The 14,606-nt window shown below is 32.9% G+C and overlaps 1 protein-coding gene and 1 pseudogene across 1 annotated transcript in view; both read right to left on the reverse strand.

Annotated features, from left to right (window-relative positions):
• LOC106638913 (armadillo repeat-containing protein 8) overlaps positions 1-14,606 on the reverse strand; it is a 447,393-nt gene that overhangs the window by 415,587 nt on the left and 17,200 nt on the right. The window lies entirely within an intron of this gene.
• LOC106645894 (uncharacterized) lies at positions 10,359-11,691 on the reverse strand (annotated as a pseudogene).

Genomic DNA, 14,606 nt, shown 5'->3' on the forward strand with positions numbered 1-14,606 from the left:
CTCTGCCCTTAAAGAAAGAACACGGACAAAGCGAAAAAGGAATCCTTCAGAAAGCCCTGAAAAATGGCAAAGAGCAGTGACCTCAAAAAAAAAGAGAACTAGCGATGGCGCGAGGAATGAGGTTTCTTCTAATTATAGCAGTGCCCGAAAAAAATAAGGTTTGACGCGATGACAAAAATCCTGGTAAAGGTCGGGGAAGGACAAACCTTTGCCATGGTACTTACGACGATGAAGGCAACATTTATTCCTGAAAAGACTGGTGCAGTGGTTTAGAGTGTCTATGCCACCAAGATAGAAGGCTTGCTCTTAAAAGCAAAAGAATGTTGAAAAACTTTTTCAACATGTGGAAGAGTCAGTAGCGGGCCAAGGAACGGTAGTTACTACTGCACAAAAAGTGACACTGAAGATCTGAGATTTAGACAGTATTGTCGAAAAAGAAGAAATCGAGGAATCCATTGAGAAGATTGTCGGAAACAAAAACCAAGATTTAAGGGTTAAACTCCTTAAGGCGAACGGCAAAGAGCAAAGAATGGCGTTAGTAACCGTTAACGAAACAGTGGCCAAAGAAGTCGAACGTACAGGTCGGGTCAAGATTCAATTCGTCTCCTGTGGTGTTAGAAGAAGGCTAGTGGTAATAAGGTGTTACAAATGTCTGGGATATGGTCACTTATCCCATGACTGTAAAGAGGAGGACCGATCGAAGCTTTGTTTTAAATGTTGTAGCTTTAACCACCGAAAAAAAAGACTGCAGTTGTACAGCACGGTGTTTTCTTTGCAAGACACGAGACACAAAACACGAAGCCGGCAGTGGAAGCTGCTCTATCTTTAGACAAGTGCTAGAAGAAGCCAGGAGAAAAGCCCAAAAGGCACAAAAGTAATGAGATTTGAATCATTCGAAAAGAGTGAGCTAATATGGACCCACGCTGCGCTAAGTACACGCCACTTGCCAGCTAGAAGCATCAAGCATATTGTAGAACTTGCAAAAAATGCAACCTACTAAGGAAAGGTAGACTTTTCAGGACTCGAGAAAATCATCACCGTAGAAGTTAGTGGGTATTAGTGGTCTAATAAAAACTACTACTCCACCACTACCACTACAACTACTACTACCACTACCGCTACCACTACCACTACTACTATTACTACCACTACCACTACCCCCTATATACGGGATGCGTAACCTTGTCTGAAGACCGTACTGCTTGCAGCCTAGGTCGGGTGGAAGGGCTTTAAACTGACAGCATACTACTCAGTCGTGTATAGAAGTAAACGGCGGTTATAACATTATTCTCAGATACATGCATTACACTCTCACTACACTAACACAGGCATATTCACGAATTTTTTCGGGTTGCGGGTGGCAGGATCTCTCTCTGGCCGGCATGGGGGGCCTGGCAGCGGGTAAAACCGGACGATGAGGTTCGGGTAAGGACGGGCAACCACATCTGATATGGTTGCTCGCCTCTTAAACAAAAAAGACATGGTGGGCTGACTAATGTAGACTTACTACCACTGAGAAGGCTACACTATGAAATAATTACCACTATAAAATAATTCATCTAAATTAAACTGATGTGACGGGCAAACTCCCAAATGCCTACTCTAGTACTGTCAGCACGCGCAAGCATGAAAACTTACATGTGTAGATTAGTTATATCTTATCTACAAGGTATTAAATGTACATAATTTTTTTTCTCAATGTATTTAATCTAAGGTAAAATTCAAGCCCTGGTAGAGTGTAAATAATTATTTTATGGCGAAGAATATAAAATAGAATATAGAATATAATATCCTCAAAATCACAGGAAAATGCAAGAAACTGCAAAAAAATATATAAAATTGTGTCACACTCAACATTCTAACTAATTTTTTAATTTTTTTTTTAATTTCTAAGGTCGCTTTAGCATTTTTGATAGGCACAGCAAGAATTTTTAATTTAATTGTTACGTTAATAAAGTGTCTCAATTTATCTGTGATAGAATAATATAATAGTTAATCACTTTATTTCCGAGAAAATTGATACTGCAAACTTGCCTTTTTAAGAGGTAGTCTTATGAAAATCGTCACGAAATTGACTATGACTTCTGAAGTGAAAGATTAATTTCAGAATTTATTATCATTATTTACATTTTTTTAAGTTTATTTAGTTCTTAAATTGTAAGGATTAACTACTTGTATGAGGAGGCCATTGGAAGAAACATAGCCCTGCTTTCGAAAACCAAGTAATAAATCAGGTGATTTCTCATGCCAAAATATGTGCTTTTTTTTCTATTCAAAACCTTTTTTTTCTACTGTCTTTAGGCAATTTAAGACCTTTTTTTTCAACTTAGAATTTTTTTTACCATTTTCCCAAAAAAATTTCCAAGTCCAAATTTTTGAAAATATGCATAAAACAATAAGAAATACTAAAAATTGACTCATTTATTGCCTAATTTTATGTAAAATCAACGCACAGTCGTTCCGTCGTTCACTGTAAACGCTCATGCGTTTGTTGATCTAGGTACTCTAGGGAAATAAAGAGCAAGTGAGATACAAAGCAATATACAGCGACTTCGGTACTGCATGCAGTAGACACGCACGTTGAAGTCGTTCAATTACTTATAAAATTTGATTACACACAAAATTAATATTAAAATATTCCATACTAACACTATAGAAATTATAGTACTATGTAATGCTCCTGTCACGGTCGTTCACTTACATGAAAAATCTACTTAGAAACAAAACAAACATTTGGGTATACCACCAAATACATGAGCTTTATTCATATACTCATAGAATCGCTTTTAGTACTCAGACGTATAGAGACTGGGTACTTAATTATTTTTAATTGTTGAGTATACCACTACTCACTGGCTAAAATCATTCATGTTACACTCTGCAACCTGCACATCCGTACTGCAGAAGTATTAAGGTTATGATCCGAGTGTTTTGGTTTTTGTCGGCTGAGTAGAGTACATTGTCGACTTTAGCTCTATACACATAAGTAGGTGACGACTGACATGAGAAAATAACTAGCAGAGAGCTGCGCAGTACGTTGGTTCGCACCAAAAAAATTCCCGTACAGGTCAGGAATTCATAACTTCCTGAAATCAGAACGGGAATGCGAACTTCCTGTCAGGGTATGATAGAAAGTATTTATCTTTCTCCTTACTGCTTAAACTGCTTCTGTCGGTGCATTAAATTTTTCACATAGTCAGTTAAACAATAATTTCATTACAATACAAAATTCAACAGACCGTAAACAGTAAACAGCGTTTTGAAGGTACGAAATACAGTGAACCGTACATTGAGCTACTTGTTTCTGCTACTGCTGCTGTCGATGTTGCGCTTAACAGAGGTAAAAAAACAGCTTGATGTTAGTTTAAAACCTAGCCGGCATCCACAATTCTTAAAGAGTTCTTTATGAATTCAGTCACAAACTGTTTTCACATTCGCATGGTGTTCCTGAAGTATTCTTAAAGTATTCCTAGTACCCCACTTATGTCCCCTTTTTCTAATTCTCTGAGAGTTCACCAAGAGTTCTTTTTTCTACGATTTCAGTTCATAGAGAGTTCTAAAAGTATTCACTTTGATCACATCGAACTTAAAAATAAAATTAAAATAAAAAATTATTTTATTGAGAAGTAGGTTTTTCCTTTCTGTAATTACTAAATCCAACTTCCAATATGCACTTATATAAAAAAAAAGTCTGCAGCCAAGTGAAATCGAACTCAACCTAGCTAGAACCCACGTGTGACACAAACACGCTTCACTACTCGACTATCGAGGATTCGGAAGTTAGTAAACATTTAACACCTACAATAATTGTATACAAACACTATGATCTTTGTTCTTTAAGGGAGTTGGGTCGCTTCCGCGGGGAGGTGAAGGGAAGCACGTGTATGTACATAAGACACCGTGATAAAGTCTGCTGTACTAACCCTAAAAACATCCGCCCTTTTGATTATGGAAAATGCATTTGTGTTCGACTCGCCAGTAATCGTTAACGTTTAAATAAAATACTTCAAAAAAATTACAGAATATTCTTCAAGGTATCTCGTTTCTTATGGTATTAATCAAATAGCCTAAATACTTTCTCTATGAGAGATAAAAAATAAGGAGTAAACGGTATAGTTAATCTGATCTTCTTTTAATAAAAGTGTGCTATAAATTTTCGAAATTAGAGGTTTTAATGGTATATCATTAAAGTATAAAGTCTCATTAACGCCTATACCAAGTTTGAGATCATAATTTTGAGTAGAACGGCTTCTAGAAGTGATTTTGTGAAGAGCTATCACGCCACGTAAAAAGTCAAGCTGATAGCAGACAGTGTACTCAGTACTTCCTTGTCTGCCACATGAATGTAACATACAAGCTGGAAACCAATTTGTTTACGTTTGTGCAAATATCTCCATAACTGTAGACGCGATTTTGTTAAAACTTTGCACGTATACGAATGAAGCTGTTATAAATACCATATCAGTTTTTTAAAAGATTCTTATCGCTGTGTCAAGAGTAATAGGTATTTTTTTACAACTTTTTTGATGACTTACATTTGAGCCCATGTTAAAGACGACGAAAAAGGGACACTTCATGAATTTTTTTGTCAAAATCTGTAGACGCGATTATGTTTAAATTTGGTGACTACATCCAAGCAATGTTTCTTTACAACATATATTTTTTTTAAAACATTTTCATCGTTAAGTGAATTGCAACCCAACTCCTTTAATTAGCTCATAGAATTAAAAAATTCTGTGAAAAATTTCTTTGCTCTTCTCGCTCCTAGACAACTTTACTTTATAACTTTTTGTTACACGCACACTTATTTGTACATGTTATAGTAAACGTCGTACGATCTGGATGATGCCTAACTGTGAGTACATGATCAAACTACACAAATTATAAAACAAAGTCTTGATACGTGTAATAGAAATTATTATCAACACAAATAAATACCAATTAAGATTGCTAAATAAATGTAATAATTATAACGAGCCTTAATATTTAGGGCAAGCTTCAGAGCTTCGTCATAAACATGATTAAATTTTGACAATAAGATACACAGAGCTTTCGTAGCACATATGGCTCGCACGCATATATATCATTTCGTTTTTGCACTCTCGGGTTCAAATCTCAGTATTGACGATGACTTTTTTTTGTTTCGGTGGTCTTACTAGTTATTCTTTGATTTTTTTTCTTGACACTCTTTTATTATTAATACTTCTGCAAGCATTTAAATTTAAATTAAATATTAAATATCTTGAATAATTTTATTGTCATTGTCCAATAACCTCCAAACTTGTATTTTTGCTCTTATGAAAATTACTGTATTACAAATTTTTTTGATACAAAAAAAAAAGTTTTTTATCATACTGCGCCGAAAGTAGGAACTTTCGTCCCACTTCGCGGGACAAAAATCCCTTCTCTCAGCGCAGGATTGATGAAAAACAGAATACGCACCACGTTCGGAAGTTAAGAAATGCATGAGATTTCACGTTAATCACGTGCAATGGTTTATTTATGTTTTCAATCTAAGACATTCTTAACTTCGCCATAATATACTATTTTGCTGTTTAAAGAAAAAAAGACTCAAGAGGATCTCGTATATGAATTTTCCTTATAGCTAAATGAATCTTTAGTTCTTGGTTTAAATTATACCCATAACTTATTTCATGTCATTTAAGGATTAAAATGGCACTTACTAGTATAACCTTCTATTCTTTATTTATTGGTTAATGCTCAGGCTGGTTTATAAAATTGACTACATGGCACTGCTTTTATTACCACATAACGTATTACAATGAAGTTATATATAAGAAATATTTTCTATAAATATAAAACAATTCGAGAATCATTGAACTGCCATACCACCGACGTTGGGCACCTCAGACGGCCAACTCTGAGCTGTAGCGCTACCAGCTTTGAACTGCAGTAGTCAGTGCTGCTTCGAAGTTGGTGTTGTGGGACTCCTTATTTGGAAACAGTTTAACTCGAACATTTTTGAATTGACGTACATTTAAATTAGAGTTAACATAACTCGAATTTAGTAATATAAGAGCTCAATATATATTGAGCTATAAGATATCAGTAAGTTGGTCATCTCCAAGTACCAAATTTTTTTCAATGTACTTATCTGTGATTGAGAAGTACGTAATTTTATATAATTTCATTCAATTCTTGTTAGGATGGAAAAAAATTTAAGATGTGTGCTGGTCGAAGGTTGCGGTTACGGTTATATAATTTTACACAGTTTTCTTGTGACGATGCAAATTATTAAATAAAATTTTTGCACGTGTAATCGAAATTATTATCAATACAAACACATACGAAGTTGAGATTGCAAAATAAATATAATAGTTCCAGCGGGCTCCGATGTTTCGGGCAAGCTTTGCAGCTTTGCTATAAGCATAAGTAACTTTTGACTGTAATTTAAACAGGTCCTCCTTAGCGCAGATGGCTCGCATGCAAATTTGTTGTTTCGTTTTTGCATTCTTGGGCTCGAATCTTCGTCGATGTCGTCTGACTTTTTTCCCATTTTCACGGCCATTTCCACACATTTTTTATTAGTTATTTCAAAATTTTTTTGTCCTCAAAGTCATTTATTACCAGAGAGTAGTAGAGAGATTGCTGACTGTAATGCTACGGCACGAGTTTACTTTTTGCCACGGTTTTGAGCACCCGTCGTGGCCAAGTGGCTAAACCAGGTGCACATATTTTTTATTTTTTTTATTTGAGAAGTGAGGAGAGGGTTTGCCGAGTGTGTGCCCACGGATGTGGGCAGAAATGGGCATGTAGGCACATACTTTGGAGACGCGTGGAAGGAGTATACTGAATATGTGCCTACGGAGAGAGGAGTAGAAATGCCGACTACAGCTACATGGCTATATGACTGCGCATATCATAGTAAAAGCAAGCGACGAGTCTTTCTCGCTGTATTTACTTCTTGAATAAGATCTCAGAAATTAAGGGGAAAAAGAGAAAAAAAATTTGACATCTAATATTTGTAAAATGAAAAACCTATTGTTTTATTTACCAATTCTCTATAAAATATGAAAGTTTAAGAGAGGCTAGCCTTATTATTTTCCGAAAATTAAATCATACAAATAATCGCTTACACAATTCTAAGCTCAGAATTTCAAGGCATTTATTTCTTAATTCTTCCAGTACTTTTGATTTTTTGATAGTACGGTGTATCAAAGAAAGTACGTTGAAAAATATTAAGTTCAAAATATATTTTGAAGTTGACAGTATGACTATAAGCACTTTAAATATAAATTTTTATTTGTACTTATCATAATCGCTATGAATTGTAGGCCAAGCTTTGGAGGTTACCGATGAACATGTAAGTTTGAATAGCTAAGATGGCAACGGCTTATGTCACTTATAACATAGTTTTGCAATTTAGGGTTCAATTTCAATTGCCGTCTGATTTTTTTAATTTTTTTTAAATAGAATTCATTATTATGTTTTAATTTTTCATTGGAAATTTTGTTTTAATTTACTAAAGTTGTCAACACTTGTTTTCGGGCACGTCAAAAAAATTATATATCAAATACTGAGTCTATTAAAGAATTCATTACGTCAATAGTTCAAGTTTTCAAGGCTATTTCATCATTTTAAAATACTAAGCAAATGTTTTTTAAGGATATAAATAAAATTTAAACGTTTTTAAACTTCCAAGAAATTATGAACATCTAGTTTACGAGAAAAAATAGCCAAAGGCCCAATAAATTTACTTTTGTTTCAATAATATTATTAAAAACTGTTACCAGCAAATTTCGATGGAGGCATTTTTTTTAATTTCGAAAAATTGGTGCTCAATATTGTCATGCTGCCTGCACATAAATATTGAAAACATATTAAAATCCTATAATTAAAGTTGCACTTTTAGTTCAGACAATCTTTTAGTTAGCAGTAGTGCCTGTTATGCAATACATAATGCTTAGCATAAATTAATCTAATTGTTTGTACTTGATGGTATTGAGCATCAGTATGTACTTCTAGCCATATTACTCAAGGCAGATGAGTCTTTCTTTTTAATTGTAGTAGTATTACATATTGTAGTATATAGTTTTGTGAAATAATGAGTTACTAAATTTTTTTATAAAAATCGGTCATACTTTAAGATTTAGTTGACAGATTCAACTATGCAATATTTTTAATTTTGGTTGCTTTTTGTTACGGTAGCTTTGATAAATGCTTTGCATAAAAATTTTGTACATTATTAACATTAAAACAACAATTTTCTGACTTGTAATTTTGATTTAATTATCAACATGATTTTATTTTATACAGCACAAAATAGCTTATATTCCATAAGGTTTGTAGACCTTTTTTTTTATTCATTTTTTTTTATTTCATAAAATAATTACTTTATTTTAATGAAATAAATATGATGCTGTTGAGTTCTATTTTATATGTACTTTAAAATACTTAGTACAGCGAAATAAATAAATGAATTATGAAGAAATAATGACTTTGTTGGTGATGCTATCAAAATCGTTTATTGCTGTGAACAACGTTTCGGCCCGTACAGTAAACCACGTTACAAGGCCCTCATCAGGTACAACTTTCTAAATAACAGTTATAAAAATATAAAAATATGAAACAATAATATTTCAAATCAACAATACTTTACAAGAAAATCGCACAATAATGAACACTCACATAGCCACGACAATAGCGACTATAGGTATCACGATAGATGGTAAATCGAAAAATACACACTTCTTAAGTTCCGATCGTGCTTATATACTATCGGTCAGTGTAAGTGTGTCACTGTACATGAGTATATTTAAGTCACACAACGCTACAGCCACCCCGCCCCAGTACAAGTCAATGAACTCGCATATTTAAATTACAGTTAATCTGTTGCTCTATCTGTGTTCGGTTATAAAATTTTTGTAACATAATTTCAAATTTTGTGTGTCATGCATTCTGTTGATATTATTTCGGTTACTATGTATGTATAGCATCTCTGAGAAAAGTCGCTTGAACCTATTACTTTCCGTGTCAAGGATTTTTACTTCATCAAAATTAAAAGCATGATTCGTTTTAGCAATATGGTCAACCAATGCAAATTTTTCCCTACGATGCTTACAATCATTCATGTGTTCATTTATTCTGGTTTTCAAGCGCCTGGAGGATTGACCTATGTAGCAACTATCGCAATCATTACATACAATTCTATACACAGCGTTACATCTATCTGTGTGTTTGGTTCGATCTTTGCCTAACCGAATAAATTTCGAGAGCTTGTCAATACGTTTAAAAATTACGTTAATATTATTTTTATATAAATATCTCTTAATTATAGAGTCAAAGCCTTGGAAGTAAGGTAATATCATGAGACCCCTATTGTTAGAGACCACTCGATTTAAAGGTGTATTTATAGACAATATTGTCAGTCTTTTTTCGATATATTTGTTGATAAAATTTAACGGATATTGATTATTCAATAAAAATTTTTTTGAAATGTCTAAATTTTCCTTATAAAATTTGCTATCCGATAATTTGATACTATAATCGACTAGGGTATAAACAATGGCTATTTTTTGCGATAAGGGGTGATGGGACTTATAATTTAAATAACGTCCAGAGTGGGTCGGTTTTCTATACCAGTTGGTTATTATGGAACCATCACTTTCAAATATGAGTCTTAAATCTAGAAAACTGATCTCATTATCAACGGGGGTCTCAACAGTAAACTGCAAGTGTCTGTCATAATTGTTAAAAACTGTTAATGTTTCCTCGATAAAATTATTCGGCACGCAAATCAAGATATCATCGACATAACGTACATAAAAGGGAACAAAAAAACTCAGTTTTTTTAGGCAATTCTCCTCCAGACATCTCAACGCCAGGTCACACAAGACTGGACTCACTGGACTTCTCATAGCTGATCCAAAAATTTGTTTGTAGAATTTATTATTAAATTGAAATACAAATTTGTTAATATAAATTTGTTTGCATTGTTTATTCTAAAGATTGGTTATGTGACAATACAAGAAATCGCTGTGTTTGCGCCTATATATAGCAAGTATGTGTTCTTAAAAGTAATCAGTATGTAAGTAGTTATTATCCTCAAAAAGTTTAAAGATGTGTTTACTTTAGATTACGTTATTAACAATGTCTTTGATTGCATGACATTGAATTTATATTTTTGTAATAAGAATTTTACGTTTATTGTATCATGTGGTTCATTGTATAGTTTGAGTGATGTGCAATACATCATAATAGATGTGTAAACAAAGGATTTTCTGTATTACTACGTTCTATACTTTCTTAAAAACGGAAGGTAAACGTAATTTGAAACACTAGAACCAAAAGTAATTAAATTTTAATGTATAGAACGTATGGATTTTCAATAAAAAATATCATCTACATAAAAGTTCTTGTATACTGTTTCTTTCGAGCTTACCCTCTTGTTTCTGAACATTATTAACTCTGAGTGGCGCAGGATTTTCTTCGTCCATGTCTGGGACAAGTATAGGGTAGTCCAACTCATCTTCTTGCTTCAAACATAGGTTGTGAAGGACACAGCAACATAGTACGTAGTATGGTATAAGATCCATCCTCTTCATGTGCAGTTTGTCTAACAAACACATCCAACGCAACTTTAACAGTCCGATGGAACGTTCTACCATGCTTCAACTTTTGGAGAGAGTTTTATTGAAATACGTTTGCTCCACTGTCAAATGTCCATCATCTCTGTAAGGAACGAGAACATACTTCTGAATAGTGTACACGGAGTCCCCCCAGATGTGTTGATGATCTCTGAAGTATACATTGTTGCACATTTGCTGCACACCAGAAAACTAAAATACCCTCATGTCGTGAACAGATCCAGGCATCCCACAAAAGCAATGGATGAACTCCAATTTATCGTTGCAAATAACCTGTTATACACATATTGATGTTTTATATGAAACACGTAACCACTATTAACAGATTTAATGGATCATAAATATGTTCCTCTATACCTGAAGTTGTACTGTGTGTACATTTTTCTGATTAACGTAGGATTGAGCATCTCGTTTTGGAGTTGGAATTTTTATATGAGTTCCATCAACAGCACCAATAACTCCTGGAAGTCCATATTTTACTTCTATTACTTGAGAAATTCTGTTTGCTTTTTCAGGACATGGCCACTCGATAATAGTGTTACTAACTTTACAGATTGCTTTCACCACTCCCTTGATAGATCTCCACGCTCTAGCCATTCCGACCCCAAATTTAGTCACTATTGATCTATAGAGATGAAGAAGTGAAGTGGATTACGTACTATTTGCATTTTAAGTAAAAAAAAGAACTGTTTACCTGTAAGTGTCCGGACTTCCTAAGAACCACAATGCTAAATATAATTGTTTTTCAGGTTTAATGGGCATATGACCTGCAACTCCAGGAGTACCCTTCAAGTCTGGCCTTATCAAGGTAAGTTAATGGTAAAAAGTATCACGGTTTAATCTATACATATATAGAACGATCAGAGTTATGATTATATTAATTTGTTAGACAGTTGCAGTATGCAATAATTTATCTGAAATTTTCCTTGAATTCTTAGACAGTATATCTATAAACAACCGTTTCAATAAAATTTGTAACTCTAGGCTTTGATCTTCTCTCATTTTCATCGTCACTGTCGTAAAATAAACTATCATCGGATTCGCTGGAACTAGACCTGCTGGAGTCAACAATTATTGACAACATTGGAGCTTCAATCTCCACTTATGCAATACTTAACACTTGCAACCTTGTGGTTAGCTATAAAAAAAAGGTATACGAGTTAGATATAAGTTTGAAGTTTATGTTGTTGTTTTACTGTTTATTGTCGTCTGCTTTTTTTACTGGCCAGATTACGGAACAGAGCCCTAGTTAATTAAAGGTAGTTGACCTGCCGACCTGACGGTATCGTAGAGCACAACCTAAAATTACTTGTTGGTGACGATTGCGGAAAACACCTTATGTATACTAGGTACAGCAGAAAGACGACATACGAACAAGACGTAAACATAGTCACTGCTATACCAACCGACACACTGCCATACCAGGCTGCACTGGACTGATCAAAACAAAAATTCTTTTTTCGTCAATAGTAAAACGATACGCAAAAGGATCATTTTTTTCACTACATATTTCGTTAAAAATAGCATTACAATTTTAAGACACATACGTTTGTTGAAAAACATAACTTGATTTTTTTTTGTATTTGACCTTAGTGGTAGTCGTAGGAGCCCCCTTAATAGGTCATTAGAACGATTTTAAAAGTTTTTGAGACATGAAAGATTTTTAAAAATAGCGCAATATTTTATTATTAAAAAAAAAACCTTCAAAACCTTTTAGGATAGTTATAATAAAGCTACTTTCATGTTGCAGGTCGTAAAGAAAGTTTAATTATTTTTATCAAATGCCAGAAATGCAGTTATACTTTTAAAATAATTTGTTGGGTAAGTACAAGAAAGAGTCTTTTCAGAGTGAACGGCACGTAAGAGCCTTTTCAGATTTACGGGGAAAATGGAACCGTTTTAAACTAAGTGATAAGAAAGAGTATTTTCAACTAAATTCTCTGAATATAATGTGGCAATCTGTATATACATAAAACACTAAAGCATTAATTAATAATTAAAACTCTAATCACTAGGTAACATAAGGCGCTTACTTAATAATTAATATATTAATCCAGCAGTAATTGATAACAAAAGCGCTAACTAAGGTAACACGGAGTGCTTTCTGGTCAATAATGATATTAATAAAGCAACAATTTGTATTGATAAAGTAGACCGTAAATGCCCCGTATTATTTGGTAGTAAACTTTTCTATTATTATTAAATGTTTTATTAATTATTTAACAACGTGGCCAGTTAGCGACCTTTATTACCTAGAGATTGACCACAATGCTATTAACTACTGCTGAATTAATTTAATGCGTAAATATACATACTTGTATTGACAACTTGAAGTTGTAAGAAAAAAAATTTTACATAAAGAGACCCTTTTTTCTACTTAATTTAAAAAGGCTCTCTCATGCCTTCTACTCAAGACTCTGTCTTGCGCTGACCCAATAATATTATTCAGCGATTCAAGAAAAGAAAAAAAATTTAACCACATCCACATTTATTAATAAAAAGCAAGCTTTATTTAAATCCATCTATAAAAGTATATATTAAAAGTCAGAATGTTATAAATAAACAAATTTTCAGTGCAAAATCTCGAAAAAATTAACTCAGTTTTCTGACACTCGTAAAAGCTATCGTTGAACGTTTTAGTATTTTTTCTGCAGTGAGGGAATTATTTAACAACATTAAATTATGTTTAAAAGCAAATTAAAAGTTTTAGTGTCTTATTGCAATCTAACGTTTTTTGTCATCAAACAATCGTATAATATATTTAAAAATAAACCGAACTGCATCCTTTTTGCTTAGCTGCAGTGAGCATTTAAATGCACATATAAATTACAATCTCATATTAGTAAAATCCGTCAATGAAATCATGATATTTATCACATTACAGTAAAAGTATCCTATTTAAAAAAAAAAAAAAAAAAAAAAAACTCATGAAATGTGAAAAATAAATCTTACTATTTCGTACGGTATGAAATAAGATTTTGTTAAGAATTGAATTAAAATTAGAAATTAGGAAACTGCTCCATCAATCTTAATAAAATACTAGATTTGAATGCATGAATTTAAAGGAATAAACAAACAAATATGAAAAACTTTGCATAGTTAAATCCATCAAATACTTTACAAAAAATTGTTCAAATTAAATTACAAATAATCCATCAAATAATTCTTTTCAAAAAATTGTTTTATTGTAAAAAATAAAACTGTATAATGTATGAAGATGTTAGAAAAAATGTTGTTGTTTAAATTTTTTACTAAGTAAAATTATTGTTTGCATAAGATCATTTTTTTCACCTCAATAATACAACAAACTGACTTAAAAAGTCATGAAATCGTCAAAAGGTATGACGGTCTTAGAAAGCTATGACAATTGTTTTTTCCAAGCTATTATAACAATATAAAAAAGTAATCCTTCTGAGCCCTAAATCATTGACATCGGTCGAGAAATTTCTGAGATTACACATATGCGTGCATACGAATTCGAATAGGATCTACGAAGTATTTATCTTAGTTGTCAATGTTTCTATCATTTTAATTAATACTTTCTCTAAAAGTAGTGAAACATATTAGTATTTTCTAATGTTTATGTGCTGACAACACACAAATATTAAGCATCGATTTTTTGAAATTGAAAAAAATACCACTATAGAAATTTGCTGATAACAATACACGCGACCATAGCTATATAGCTGTAGTTGACATTTCCACTCCTCTCTTCGTAGACACACATTCAGTATATCCCTTCGCCCTTTTCACGCGTCTTTAAAGTATGCGCCTACATGCCCATTTCCACGCAAATCCATACGTACACACTTGGCATACCTTCTCCTCGCCCCTTCCCACATAAAAAAAAACCAGTGAACAGTCCTGGGACTGCCGACAGAAGTGAAACTTAAAACTATGAATTATATTTTTACCTAAGTTCTGAAATAAATTAGTAGCTATCAAAATGATTTACTGTTTTTAAAATAAGTAATCTAAAATTATGGCATTTATATAATT

The sequence above is a fragment of the Copidosoma floridanum genome, unplaced genomic scaffold, assembly GCF_036245765.1.
Source record: "Copidosoma floridanum isolate Cflo_tuat_1 unplaced genomic scaffold, Cflo_Japanese_pri ptg000004l, whole genome shotgun sequence".
NCBI classification, from domain to species: Eukaryota; Metazoa; Arthropoda; class Insecta; order Hymenoptera; family Encyrtidae; genus Copidosoma; species Copidosoma floridanum.